This window comes from Dama dama, chromosome 16 (genome assembly GCF_033118175.1).
Source record: "Dama dama isolate Ldn47 chromosome 16, ASM3311817v1, whole genome shotgun sequence".
NCBI lineage: Eukaryota > Metazoa > Chordata > Mammalia > Artiodactyla > Cervidae > Dama > Dama dama.
In genome coordinates this window covers 30,150,169-30,165,111 of record NC_083696.1, presented here as the reverse complement: position 1 = coordinate 30,165,111, position 14,943 = coordinate 30,150,169, and the positions used below count along the sequence as shown (strand labels likewise).

At 39.2% G+C, this 14,943-nt stretch overlaps 1 long non-coding RNA gene across 1 annotated transcript; it reads left to right on the top strand.

The window, feature by feature from the left end:
• The first annotated feature begins 939 nt into the window (after positions 1 to 939).
• Positions 940 to 14,299, top strand: LOC133071215 (uncharacterized). The gene is made up of 3 exons (XR_009696384.1): positions 940 to 1,010; positions 2,171 to 2,317; positions 13,265 to 14,299. It is a non-coding gene; the product is annotated as an uncharacterized LOC133071215 (long non-coding RNA).
• Positions 14,300 to 14,943: the final 644 nt, after the last annotated feature.

The window sequence follows — 14,943 nt, the reverse complement described above, 5'->3', positions numbered from 1 at the left end:
CCAAATGCTCCTCAGTGGTGGTAAAGAAACTGTGGTATTAATAGATGCACAAAATAGAACAATATTCAGCAATGAAAAGGAACAAACTGTTGGTACAAACTGCATGTGGCACTGGGATGAATCTCAGAGACATTATGCAGGGGAAGGAAACCAAGCTTAAATGACTATATGCTGTATGATTCTGTTTATATGATATTCTCAAAAAAACAAAACTATAGTCAGAGACCAACTTCATTGTTGCCAGGTTAGTTGGTGTGGCCAGGGAGGATGGAACAGGGAATTCTTTGCTGATGAAACTGTTTTATATCCTGATTATGGTGATGGCAACTTGAACCTATACATATGTCAAAATTCATAAAACTATTCATTTAAAAAGCATTATTTTATTGTAAAGTGAAACTCTATGCCTGTTAAACAATACCTCTCTCTTCCCCGCAATCCCTAGTCCCTGGCAACCAGCATTGTACTTTTGGTCTCTATAGATTTGATTATTTAAGTACTTTATATAAGTGGAGTCATATAATATTTCCCATTTTGTGACTGGCTTATTTCACTCAGCATCATATTTTCAAGGTTCATCCATGTTGTAGCATGTGTCTGAATCTTCCTTTTTAAGGCTGAATGATATTCCACTGGTGGATATATCACATTTTGTTTACCCATTAATCCATTGAGGGACAGTTTGATTGTTTCCACCTTTTCCTATGAATAATGCTATCATGTCCATTGTAGGACAAAAACATGTTCAAGTCCCTGCTTTCAGTTTTTTGAGAGTACATACTCAGAAGTAGAATTGCTGGGTCATATGATAACTCTGTGTTTAACTTCTTGAAGAATCACTGTACCATTTTCCACAGAAGCTGCACCATTTTACTTTCCCGCCAGCAGTGCACGAGAGTTCCAGTGTGTAGACATCTTTGCCAAGAATTTTTTTTTTTAATTTATTTCTTTGTTTTTATTTTTGGCTGTGCCGGGTCTTTGTTGCTGCAAGCAGGCTTTCTCTGGTTGAGGTGAGTGGGGACTACTCTCTAGTTGCGATATGCAGCCTTCTTATTGCAGAGGCTTCTCTTGTTGCAGAGCATGGGCTCTACAGCACGTGGGCTTTAGTAGTCTTGGTGCACAGGATTTGTTGCCTTATGGCATGTGAAATCTTCCCAGACCAGGGGTTGAATCTGTGTCTCCTGCATTAGCAGATGGATTCTTAACCACTGGACCACCAGGGATGTCCATGTGTGTTTGTTTGTTTATTTTTAAATAACAGCCATCCTCATGGGTATGAAATGGCATCTTATTGTGTCTTTGGCATTTCCCTAATGATTTGTGATGCTCAGCATCTTTTCATGTACTTATTAGCCTTTCTAGTTTCCCTTTACTATGTTTTCTGAAAGTATTTGTTCACAAGAGATTGGAAATGAAAGTAACAAACAGACTAGTGCTTTATCACAGGCACCCAGGGTAGATAATTTGAGGATAGGAGGGAGAGTATTGGCTGGTGTCACCTCTAAGCAGTCAACCACTCGTTTATAAAGGGATCCAAGCAGGGGCTGCCAACCTCCAGCCTGGGCTAGGCTGGAGCAGCAATCCCACCCCTTTGCAACTGCATTTAAATGTCAGAAGTTTGAGTTACCCAGTGGTCTAAGATTGCAGCTGATGACCTTTCAGCAAATGCCAAAGTTCTTTCAGGGCACATGACAGGGTGGAAACACATTAGGAGCTATGGTGAAAGCCTGGAGGAAGGGAGAAGAGCATCCAGATCACATTCATTTCAGTGCTAAGGATACACTGGTGACCACAAAGCTATCTCTGGCCTTGCTCTGTTTAGTGAAAAATGCTCACAGACTTAAGTCTAATAAAGAAAAGCAGACCCTTCTGATAGCTGGGATGATCTCATTTCTGCCTCAGGGCCCTTCACCCAAAGGCAGGGATCCAGAATGTGACTCTAGATTGTCAACTGAGGGACTATTCTTTGTCAGCAAAACTCTGCTAAGATGCTTTATGTATACTGTCTCATGTAATCCCAACATAGTTTCTTATTTTACTTTGTTTTTGAAATTTTCAATCAGAGAAGATTTTATTATAACAAAACATGTGTTTAATTGCTCAGTTGTGTCTGACTCTTTGCAACCCCATGGACTATACACCAGGCTCCTTTGTCCATGGAATTTTTCAGGCAAGAATATGAGAGTGGATTGCCATTTCCTGCTGGAGGGAATCTTCCTGACCCAGGGGTTGAACCCACGTTCCATGCATCTCCTGCATTGGCAGGTGGATTCTTTACCACTGTGCCGCCTGGGAAGCCCTATCACAAGGCCATCAGGTAAAAATGGAAAAAAAAAAAATTGTAATGCAAAAAATTATGCAATTATGGCAAAATGTGTCAGAATATCTACACACTTGTTGCCATAGGACTATAGTACTTACTATATACCTGAGCACTGACCATTGAATGCTGTGCTAAACTGCTTCACATAGGGACTCTTTCTTTGCGAGACCACATCTTCCTTTTCACATGCCTCAGTGAAATCAGCTTGATGCTTAAGCATCAGCTTTGTAGGTTAACAGAAAACAAAGATAAAAAGTAAAGAATACAATTTCAACTTTACTATAACATAGTAATACCAAGTCTAGCTTTCAATGTATAAAAATATGAAGAAAGTGCTGTATACATTCTTCAAATGCAAAAATGAAGTTAAAGTGGGACTGGCATATGTTGGACCTATATTTTCTTTTCTTTTCTTTTTTAAAATATTTACTTATATATCTGCATCGAGTCTTAGTTGCAGTTTGCAGATTTTTCTAGTTGCAGCACACCAGCTTTACAGCATGTGTGAACTCCCTAGCCAGGGATCAAACCAGAGTCCCCTGCATTGGAAGGCAGATTCTTAACCGCTGATATGCATGTATGCTAAGTCGCTTCAGTCATTTCCAACTCTTTGTGACCCTGTGGACTGTAGCCCTCCAGGCTCCTCTATCCATGGGATTCTTCAGGCCAGAATGCAGAGTGGGTTGCCATGCCCTCCTCCAGGGGATCCTCCCAACACAGGGATGGAGTCTGCATCTCTTATATCTCCTGCATTGGCAAGTGGATTCTTTACCTCTGGTGCCACCTGGGAAGCCCCCTTAACCACTGGAACACCAGAGAAATCCCTGGGCTTATATTTTAATTCTTTGGTACCCACTGCACCATTTACCTATATTCTCATGATACTATGCTTTTTAAAAAAAATTTTAAGGCTTTACTTTTTAGGGTAGTTTAGGTTGACAGCAAAATTGAGAGGTGGTACTCAGATTCCTCATTTCCCACTGTAATCACACATGCATAGTCTCCCATGTTATCAACATCACTTACCAGAATAGTATGATATTTTGTTCACTTTTTTTTTATATACAAAGAATGAACCTACATTAGCACAGCGTTATCACTCAAAGACCATAATCTACCTTAAGGTTCACTCTTGGCGTAGGTTCTGTGAGTCTGAACAAATGTATAATGACATACGCCTATTATTATAATATATGTGATATATTATAGTATGTGATATATGTCACACAGAATAGTTTCACTGCCCTAAAAACCCTATGTGCTCTGCCTTTCATCTCTCCTTGCCACCTTACCCCTAGCAACCACTGATATTCTTATTGCCTCCATAGTTTTGCTTTCTCCAGAATGTCAAATAATTAGAAGCATACAGAAGGTAGCCTTTTCAGACTGGCTGCTTTCATTTGGAAATCAGTGTTTAAGATCCCTTCCTGTCTTTTCATTGCTTGAGAGCTCATTTCTTTCAGCAATGAATAATTTCTTATTGTCTAGATGTACCACAGTTTAGTTATTCACTCACCTATGGAAGGACATCCTGGTTGCTGTTGCCTGTTCATCTTTATCAAAGATCAGTTGACTGTGTTTGTGGGGTTCTATTTCTGATCTCTCTGTTCTGTTTCATTGTCTATTCTTTTGCCAATACCACATTGTCTTAATTACTATAGTTTTATCTTAAGTCTTCAAGTCAGGTAGCATCAGTCCTCCAGCTTTTTCTTCTCATTCAATATTCTGTCTCTCCATATAAATTTTAGAATCAATTTGACAATATTTATAAAATAACTTGTTTGGATTTTGACTGGAATTGCATTGAATGTATAGAACAAGTTGGAAAGACATGACATCTTGATAATATTGAGGCTTTCTATCCATTGATTTAGTTCTATGATATCATTCATCAGAATTTTAAGGTTTTGTTTGTTAGACTTACACTGTTTCATTTTTCAAGGTGTCAATATCAATAGAAATATTTCTAATTTCAAATTCTACCTGTTCATTATTGGTATGTAGGAAAATGGTTTACCTTTGTATAATATCCTTGAAGCCTGCAACCTTGCTATAATTGTTCAATAGTCCCAAGAGGGTTTTTTTTTGTGTGTGTGTATCAATTCTTTTGGATTTTCTACATAGACTACAATGTCATCTGTGAACAAAAGCACTTTTCTATCTTCCTTCCCAATCTGTGTATCTTTTATTTTCTTGCCATATTGCATTAGCAAGAAATTCCAGTATGACACTGAAAAAGAGATATGAGAGGGAACATCCTTGCCTCATACCTGATCTTAACAGGAAAACTTTCAGCTTCTCATCATTAAATATGATATTATCTGTGGGGTTTTTGTAGATAATCTCTATCAACTGAGAAAATTCCCTTCTATCCCTGGTTTACTGAGAATTTCTATCTTAAATGGGTTTTGTCAAATGCTTTTTGTGCATCTATTGATATGATTATGTGATTTTTCTTTCTTAGTCTGTTATGTGATGGATTACATTACTTAATTTTCAAATGTTGAGCCAGGCTTGCGTACCTGTGTAAGTCCCACTTGGTCATGGTATATAATTATTTTTACAATTTTTTAATTTGATTTGCCAGTATTTTGTTAAGAATTTTTGCATTGGAGTGGCCCTAAGATGGCAGAGGAATAGGACGGGGAGACCACTTCCTCCCTGACAAATTCACTGAAAGAACATTTGAATGCTGAGCAAATTCCACAAAACATCTTCTGAATGCTGGCAGAGGACATCAGGCACCCAGAAAGGCAGCCCATTGTCTTCAAAAGGAGGTAGGACAAAATATGAAAGATAAAAAGAGAGACAAAAAGAGTTAGATATGGAGACCTGTCCCAGGAAGGGAGTCTTAAAAAAGGAGAAGTTTCCAAACACCAGGAAACCCTCTCACTGGCAGGTCTGTGGGGAGTTTTGGAATCTCAGAGGGCAACATAACTGGAAGGAAATAAATAAATGAAATCCACAGATTATGTGCCTATGGCAACTCCCAGCAGAGAAGTAGCCCAGATGCTCACATCTGCCACCATCAAGTGGGGGCTGAACAGGGAGGCATGGGTTGCATTGCTCAGGGTAAGGACCGGGCCTGAATGCCCTAAGGACAATCTGAGGGAGCTAATGTGAGATAGCAACCCAAACTGTGGGATAGTCAGAGAGAGAGGAAAAAAAGAGCGAGAGAGAGAACTATCCTGCACAAAGCTCTAACCTAAGGCACTGCTGGCTCGCTCACAGAACAAAGGACTGAGCGAATACCAGAAGAGAGCTAATCGGTTGCAGACCGGCCCATGCCCCGCCAGAGGCAGGAAGACAGGTGGGCGGCAGCCAAAGCCGGAAAGGGGCGATCTTGGCCCCAGAGACAGCATCCTCTACCAAACTGTGAGCAGGCTCCCAGTTGCTAACCAAGACTTCCTGGGATTCTGGACGGTTGACATCCGCCGGGAGGGTCACAGCCAGAGATCAGCTGCCCAGAAGAGACACATGGCACACCTGAGATGGCGCACCTGCTGTGCACCCAGGAAACCGGGCGGCTGGAACGGGGGAGGTGATAAGACGCACCGCCCACCTGGGGAGAGTGCACTCTCCAAGCGCCTGGTTGCCTGATCTGCTCGGACCTGGAAAGGGTACAAAACGCAGGCCCAACTGAGTCTGTGCCTTTGTGGAGTACCCGAGAACCTGAACCTGAGCAGCTTAGACCTGGGAAGTGCACGCAACCCAGGGCCCACCTTAGATGGTTCCCCTGCAGAGCAACGGGGAGCCTGCGCAGTCTAGACTGGGAAAGCACACACGCCGTGAGCAGGGCAAACCCAATGTGGCCCAGACACTGCGAGCACTCCCCACACAAGCACTCCCCACACACACCAGTGATATTTGCTTGCAGTGTTCCCCCCTCCCACTGCACGACTGAACAAGTGAGCCTAAATAAGTGACCGCCTTCGCCCCCTTGTGTCAGGGCAGAAATTAGACACTGAAGACACCTGAGAATAGAAGAAGCCAAAATAAACAGAGGGAACCGCTTTGGAAGTGACAGGTGCAACAGATTAAAAACCCGTAGTTAGCACCAACTACATTGGAAGGGGCCTATAGATCTTGAGAACTATAAGCTGGAACAAGGAACTATCTGAAACTGAACTGACCCCACACTGCCCACAACAGCTCCAGAGAAATTCCTAGATGTATTTTTACTATTATCATTTTTTTAATTTTTTAAAATTTTTAAAAGTTTTAAGTCCTCTATTACTCCTTTAATTTTCATTTTTATAACCTATTACCTTGCAAAAAAAGACCCTATTTTTAAAGCAAACTTCATATATATTTTTTATAATTTTTGTGATTTTGTTTTGTTTTTTTAATATTGTGTTTTTGAGAGTCTAACCTCTACTCTAGATTTTTAATCTTTCCTTTCTGGTATTTGTTATCAATTTTGTACCTTTTAGAATCCAATCTTCAGTACCCATTTTTACTTAGGAGTGTGATTACTGGCTTGATTACTCTCTCCCCCTTCTGACTCTCTTTTTCTCCCCCAGGTTACCTCTATCTCCTCCCTCCCCCTTATCTTCTCTACTCAACTCTGTGAATCTCTTTGTGTGTTCTGGGCTGTGGAGAACACTTAGGGAACTGATTACTGGCTAGATCTGTCTCTCTCCTTTTATTCCCCATTTTCTCCTCCTGGTCACCTCTATCTTCTTCCTCCCTCTTCTCTTCTCTATGTAACTCTGTGAACCTCTCTGAGTGTTCCAGACTGTGTAGAGCACATAGGGAATTGATTACTGGCTAGATTGCTCTCTCCCCTTTTGATTCCCCCTCTTCTCCTGGTCACCTCTATCTCCCTCCTCCCTCTTCTCTTCTCCATGTAACTCTGTGAACCTCTCTGGGTGTCCCTCACTGTGGAGAATCTTTTCACCATTAACCTAGATGTTTTATCATTGGTGCTGTATGGATGGAGAAGTCTTGAGGCTACTGTAAAATAAGACTGAAAACCAAAGGCAGGAGGCTTAAGTCCAAAGCCTGAGAACACCAGAGAACTCCTGACTTCAGGCAACATTAATCGATAAGAGCTCATCTAAAAGCCTCCATACCTACACTGAAACCAACCACCACCCAAGAGCCAACAAGCTCCAGAGCAAGACATACCATCCAAATTCTCTAGCAACGCAGGAACATAGCCCTGAGCTTCAATATACAGGCTGCCCAAAGTCACACCAAACCCACAGATATCTCAAAACTCACTACTGGATGCTTCATTGCACTCCAGAGAGAAGAAATCCAGCTCCACCCACCAGAACACCAACACAAGCTTTCCTAACCAGGAAACCTTGACAAGCCACTCATCCAACCCCACCCACAGGGAGGAACCTCCATAATAATGAGTAACCACAAACTGCCAGGATACAGAAAGGCCATCCCAAACACAGCAATCTAAACAAGATAAAAAGGCAGAGAAATACTCAGCAGGTAAAGGAACATGATGAATGCCCGCCAAACCAAAGAGGAGGAGATAGGGAATCTACCTGGAAAAGAATTCAGAATAATGATAGTAAAAATGATCCAAAATCTTGAAAACAAAATGGAGTTACAGGTAAATAGCCTGGACACAAGGATTGAGAAGATGCAAGAAATGTTTAACAAGGACCTAGAAGAAATAAAAAAAGTCAAACAATAATGAATAATGCAATAAATAAGATCAAAAACATTCTGGAGGGAATCAACAGTAGAATAATGGAAGCAGAAAATAGGATAAGTGAGGTAAAAGATAGAATGGCAGAAATAAATGAAGCAGAGAGGAAAAAAGAATTAAAAGAAACGAGGACAACCTCAGAGACCTCTGGGACAATGTTAAACAACCCAACATTCGAATCATAGGAGTCCCAGAAGAAGACGACAAAAAGAAAGGCCATGAGAAAATACTTGAGGTGATAATAGTTGAAAACTTACCTAAAATGGGGAAGGAAATAGTCACCCAGGTCCAAGAAACCCAGAGAGTCACAAACAGGATAAACCCAAGGAGAAACACCCCAAGACACATATTAATCAAATTAACAAAGATCAAACACAAAGAACAAATATTAAAAGCAGCAAGGGAAAAACAACAAATAACACACAAGGGGATTCCCATAAGGATAACAGCTGATATTTCAATAGAAACTCTTCAGGCCAGAAGGGAATGGCAGGATATACTTAAAGTGGTGAAAGAGAAAAACCTACAACTCAGATTACTGTACCCAGCAAGGATCTCATTCAAATATGAAGGAGAAATCAAAAGTTTTACAGACAAGCAAAAGCTGAGAGAATTCAGCACCACCAAACCAGCTCTCCAACAAATGCTAAAGGATCTTCTCTAGACAGGAAACACAGAAAAGATGTATAAACTCAAACCCCAAACAACAAAGTAAATGGCAATGGGATCATACTTATCAATAATTACCTTAAATGTAATGCCCCAACCAGAAGACAAAGACTGGCTGAATGGATACAAAAACAGGACCCCTATATACGCTGTTTACAAGAGACCCACCTCAAAACAAGGGACACATACAGACTGAAAGTAAAGGGCTGGAAAAAGATATTTCACGCAAATGGAGACCAAAAGAAAGCAGGAGTAGCAATACTCATATCAGATAAAATAGACTTTAAAGTAAGGCTGTGAAAAGAGACAAAGAAGGACACTACATAATGATCAAAGGATCAATCCAAGAAAAAGATATAACAATTATAAATATATATGCACCCAACATAGGAGCACTGCAACATGCAAGGCAAATGCTAACAAGTATGAAAGGGGAAATTAACAATAGCACAATAATAATGGGAGTCTTTAATACCCCCACTCACACCTATTGATAGATCAACTAAACAGAAAATTAAGAGCAACACAACCTTTAAATGTTACAATGAACCAGTTAGACCTAATTTATATCTATAGGACATTTCACCCCAAAACAATCAACTTCACCTTTTTCTCAAGTGCCCATGGAACCTTCTCCAGGATAGATCACATCCTGAGCCATAAATCTAGCCTTGGTAAATTCAAAAAAAATTGAAATCATTCCAAGCATTTTTTCTGACCACAATACAGTAAGAGTAGATGTCAATTACAGGGGAAAAAAATATTTAAAATTCCAACATATGGAGGGTAAACAATATACTTCTGAATAACCAGCAAATCACAGAAGAAATAAAAAAAGAAATCAAAATATCCATAGAAATGAATGAAAATGAAGACAAAATAACCCAAAACCTATGGAACACTGTAAAAGCAGTGCTAAGGGGAAGGTTCATAGCAATACAGGCTTACCTCAAGAAACAAGAAAAAGGTCAAATAAATAACCTAACTCTACACCTAAAGCAACTAGAAAAGGAAGACATGAAGAACCTCAGAGTTAGTAGAAGGAAAGAAATCTTAAAAATTAGGGCAGAAATAAATGGAAGAGAAACAAAAGAGACCATAGCAAAAATCAACAAAGCTAAAAGCTGGTTCTTTAAGAAGATAAATAAAATAGACAAACCATTAGCCAGATTCATCAAGAAACAAAGGGAGAAGAATCAAATCAACAAAATTAGAAATGAAAATGGAGAAATCACAATAGACAACACAGAAATACAAAGGATCATAAGAGACTATCAGCAACTATATGCCAATAAAATGGACAACTTGGAAGAAATGGACAAATTCTTAGAAAAGTATAACTTTCCAAAACTGAACCAGGAAGAAATAGAAAGTCTTAACAAACCCATCACAAGCACAGAAATCAAAACTGTAATCAGAAATTTTCCAGCAAACAAAAGCCCAGGACCAGACAGCTTCACAGCTGAATTCTACCAAAAATTTAGAGAAGAGCTAACACCTATCCTACTCAAACTCTTCCAGACAATTGAAGAAAGTAAACTTCCAAACTCATTCTATGAGGCCACCATCACCCTAACACCAAAACCAGACAAAGATGCCACACACACAAAAAAGAAAACTACAGGCCAATATCACTGATGAGCATAGATGCAAAAATCCTTAACAAAATTCTAACAAACAGAATCCAACAACATATTAAAAAGATCATACATCATGACCAAGTGGGCTTTATCCCAGGATGCAAGGATTCTTTAATATCCACAAATCAATCAATGTAATACACCACATTAACAAAGTGAAAGATAAAAAACATATGATTATCTCAATAGATGCAGAGAAAGCCTTTGACAAAATTCAACATCCATTTATGATTTAAAAAAAAAAAAAAAAAAAACCTCCAGAAAGCAGGAATGGAAGGAACATACCTCAACATAATAAAAGCTATATATGACAAACCCACAGTAAACATTATCCTCAATGATGAAAAATTGAAAGCCTTTCCCCTAAAGTCAGGAATAAGACAAGGGTGCCCACTCTCACCACTACTATTCAACATAGTTTTGGAAGTTTTAGCCACAACAATCAGAGAAGAAAAAGAAATAAAAAGAATCCAGATTGGAAACGAAGAAGTAAAACTCTCACTGTTTGCAGATGACATGATCCTCTACATAGAAAATCGTAAAGACTCCACCGGAAAATTACTAAAGCTAATCAATGAATATAGTAAAGTTGGAGGATATAAAATTAACACAGAGAAATCACTTGCATTCCTATACACTAACAGTGAGAAAACAGAAAGAGAAATTAAGGAAATAATTCCATACACCATTGCAACGAAAAGAATAAAATACTTAGGAATATATCTACCTAAAGAAACAAAAGACTTATATATAGAAAACTATAAAACACTGATGAAAGAAATCAAAGAGGACACAAGTAGATGGAGAAACATACCGTGTTCATGGATTGAAAGAATCAATATAGTGAAAATGAGTATACTACCCCAAAGCAATCTATAGATGCAATGCAATCCCTATCAAGCTACCAATGGTATTTTTCACAGAACTAGAACAAATAATTTCACAATTTGTATGGAAATACAAAAAACCTAGAATATCCAAAGCAATCTTGAGAAAGAAGAATGGAACTGGAGGAATCAACCTGCCTGACTTCAGGCTATACTACAAAGCTACAGTCATCAAGACACTATGGTACTGGCACAAAGACAGAAATATAGATCAATGGAACAAAATAGAAAGCCCAGAGATAAATCCATGCACCTACAGAAACCTTATCTTTGACAAAGGAGGCAAGAATATACAATGCAGAAAAGACAATCTCTTTAACAAGTGGTGCTGGGAAAACTTGTCAACCACTTGTAAAAAATATGAAACTAGAACACTTTTTAACACCATACACAAAAATAAACTCAGAATGGATTAAAGATATAAATGTAAGATCAGAAACTATAAAACTCCTAGAGGAAAACATAGGCAAAACACTCTCCAACATGAATCACAGCAGGATCCTCTATGACTCACCTCTCAGAGTAATGGAAATAAAAACAAAAATAAACAAATGGGACCTAATGAAACTTAAAAGCTTTTGCACAATGAAAGAAACTATAAGCAAGGTGAAAAGACAGCCCTCAGATTGGGAGAAAATAATAGCAAATGAAGCAACTGACAAAGAATTAATCTCAAAAATATACAAGCAACACTTGCAGCTCAATTCCAGAAAAATAAGTGACCCAATTAAAAAATGGGCCAAAGAACTAAACAGACATTTCTCCAAAGAAGACCTACAGATGGCTAACAAACACATGAAAAGATGTTCAACATCACTCATCAGAGAAATGCAAATCAAAACCACAATGATATACCATCTCACACCAGTCAGAATGGCGGCTATCCAAAGGTCTACAAACAATAAATGCTGGAGAGGGTGTGGAGAAAAGGGAACCCTCTTACACTGTGGGAACGCAAAATAGTACTGCCACTATGGAGAACAATGTGGAGATTTCTTAAAAAACTGGAAATAGAACTGCCATATGACCCAGCAATCCCACTTCTGGGCATACACACTGAGGAAACCAGATCTGAAAGAGACACGTGCACCCCAATGTTCATCGCAGCACTGTTTATAATAGCCAGGACATGGAAGCAGCCTAAATGTCCGTCGGCAGACAGATGGATAAGAAAGCTGTGGTACATATACACAATGGAATAATACTCAGCCATTAAAAAGAATACATTTGAATCCGTTCTAATGAGGTGGATGAAACTGGAGTCTATTATTCAGAGTTAAGTCAGCAAGAAAAAACCCCAATACAGTATACTAACACATATATATGGAACTTAGAAAGATGGTAACGATGACCCTATATGCAAGACAGCAAAAGAGACACAGATGTATAGAACAGTCTTTTGGACTCTGTGGCAGAAAGCGAGGGTGGGATGATTTGAGAGAATAGCATTGAAACATGTATATTATATGTGAAACAGATCACCAGTCCAGGTTCAATGCATGAGACAGGGTGCTCAGGGCTGGTGCACTGGGATGACTCAGAGGGATGGAATGGGGAGGGAGGTACAAGGGGAGTTCAGGATGGGGAACACATGTACACCCATGGCTGATTTATGTCAATGTATGCCAAAAAAACACTACAATATTGTAAAGTAATTTGCCTCCAATTAAAATAAATAAATTTTTTAAAAAATAAAAAATTAAGAAAAATTAAAAATGAGAATTCTGCAAATATAAAACTAAAAAGAATTTTTGCATCTTTGTTTACAGGAGGTGTGGGTATATAGTTTTCTTTTCTTGTAATGTCTTTGCCTGATTTTAGTACTAGAGGAATGCTGTCCTCATTGAATGAGTTAGGAAGTGTTTCCTCCTCTTCTGTTCTCTGAAAGAGATTGCAAAGACTTGCTATTATTTCTTCCTTAAATGTTTGGTAGAATTCACCAGTAAATTTTACATGCCTCCTGAGAAATCTGTATGCAGGTCAAGAAGCAACAGTTAGAACTTGTTCCAAATTGGGAAAGGGGTGCATCAAAACTGTATATTGTCACCTTGCTTATTTAACTTCTATGCAGAGTACATCATGCGAAATGCTGGACTAGATGAAGCACCAGCTGGAATCAAGATTGCCAGGAGAAATATCAATAACCTCTGGTATGCAGATGACACCATCCTTATGGCAGAAAGCAAAGAAGAACTAAAGAGCCTCTTGATGAAAGTGAAAGAGGAGAGTGAAAAAGCTGGCTTAAAACTCAACATTCAGAAAACGAAGATCATGGCATCTGGTCCCATCACTTCATGGCAAATAGTTATGGAGAGTGGCAAACTTTATTTTCTTGGGCTCCAAAATCACTGCAGATGGTGATTGCAGCCATGAAATTAAAAGATGCTTGCTCCTTGGAAGAAAAATTATGACCAACCTAGACAGCATATTAAAAAACAGAGACATTACTTTGCCAACAAAGGTTCATCTAGTCAAAGCTATGGTTTTTCCAGGAGTCATGTATGGATGTGAGAGTTGGACTATAAAGAAAGCTGAGCACCGAAGAATTGATGCTTTTGAACTGTGGTGTTGGAGAAGACTCTTGAGAGTCCCTTGGACTGCAAGGAGATCCAACCAGTCAATCCTAAAGGAAATCAGTCCTGACTATCCATTGGAAGGACTGATGCTGAAGCTGAAACTCCAATACTTTGGCCACCTGATGTGAAGAGCTGACTCATTTGAAAAGACACTGTTCTGACAGTGGCTCAGGCACTGAGGCTTTTGTCCTGTTGTTGTCATACTGTCGTTGAAACACACGAAGTTTAATGTATGGAAGGTAAAAGAGTGGATGAAGAACTATTCATTGGATTTTCAAACTAGAATTAATATACATTATTTCCACCTACATTCCATGGCAAAATCTTAATAAATATGGAGCTTAAGAAAGTCCAGATATTTAACATGTGGTATAATGTGCTATAATCTTGGAATTCTAGTCTAGAAAGAACCAGGGTCTGCTAAGGGAGGAACTATTTTTATGGAAAGCCTAGCAGAAACATATTTGTTTGCAACAAATTGTATTTCTTTAAATCTTTTTATGATGAATCCTTTTGTTTACAGAATTAAACCTTAGGAATTATTACATATGTTAATTCAGTGAAGTGTTATGTTTTTATAGAAAACTTATCACTGAGTAATAACATAAACCTTCATTTGTGACTTGGATGTTACACCAGATTCAGGAGGCCAAGAGGCCCTAGATCTCATTAGGTACCACCACTAACTTATCAATTCTCCAGTTCCAAGGAGGGCTTAAACAACCTTACTCAGGTTTGTTCTGCACACCCAGAAAAGAACACATAGGAGAACTGATGTGGTAACTCCGAGATCAGTGTCCAGATTCCTTGTTCCTAACCTAGCTCAGTTGCTTGTTGGCTAGATACCTTGGACAGATGACCTCACCTCTCGGCCCTCTGGGCTTCCCTGATAGCTCAGTTAGTAAAGAATCCACCTGCAATGCAGGAGACACTAGTTTGATTCCTGGGTCGGGAAGATCCGCTGGAGAAGGGATAGGCTACCCACTCCAGTATTCTTGGGCTTTCCTTGTGGCTCAGCTGGTAAAGAATCTACCTGCAATCCAGGAGACCTGGGTCGACTCCTTGATTGGGAAGATCCCCTGCAGATGGGAAAGGCCACCCACTCCAGTATTCTGGCCTGGAGATTTCCATGGACTGTATAGTCCACAGGATCACAAAGAATTGGACATGACTG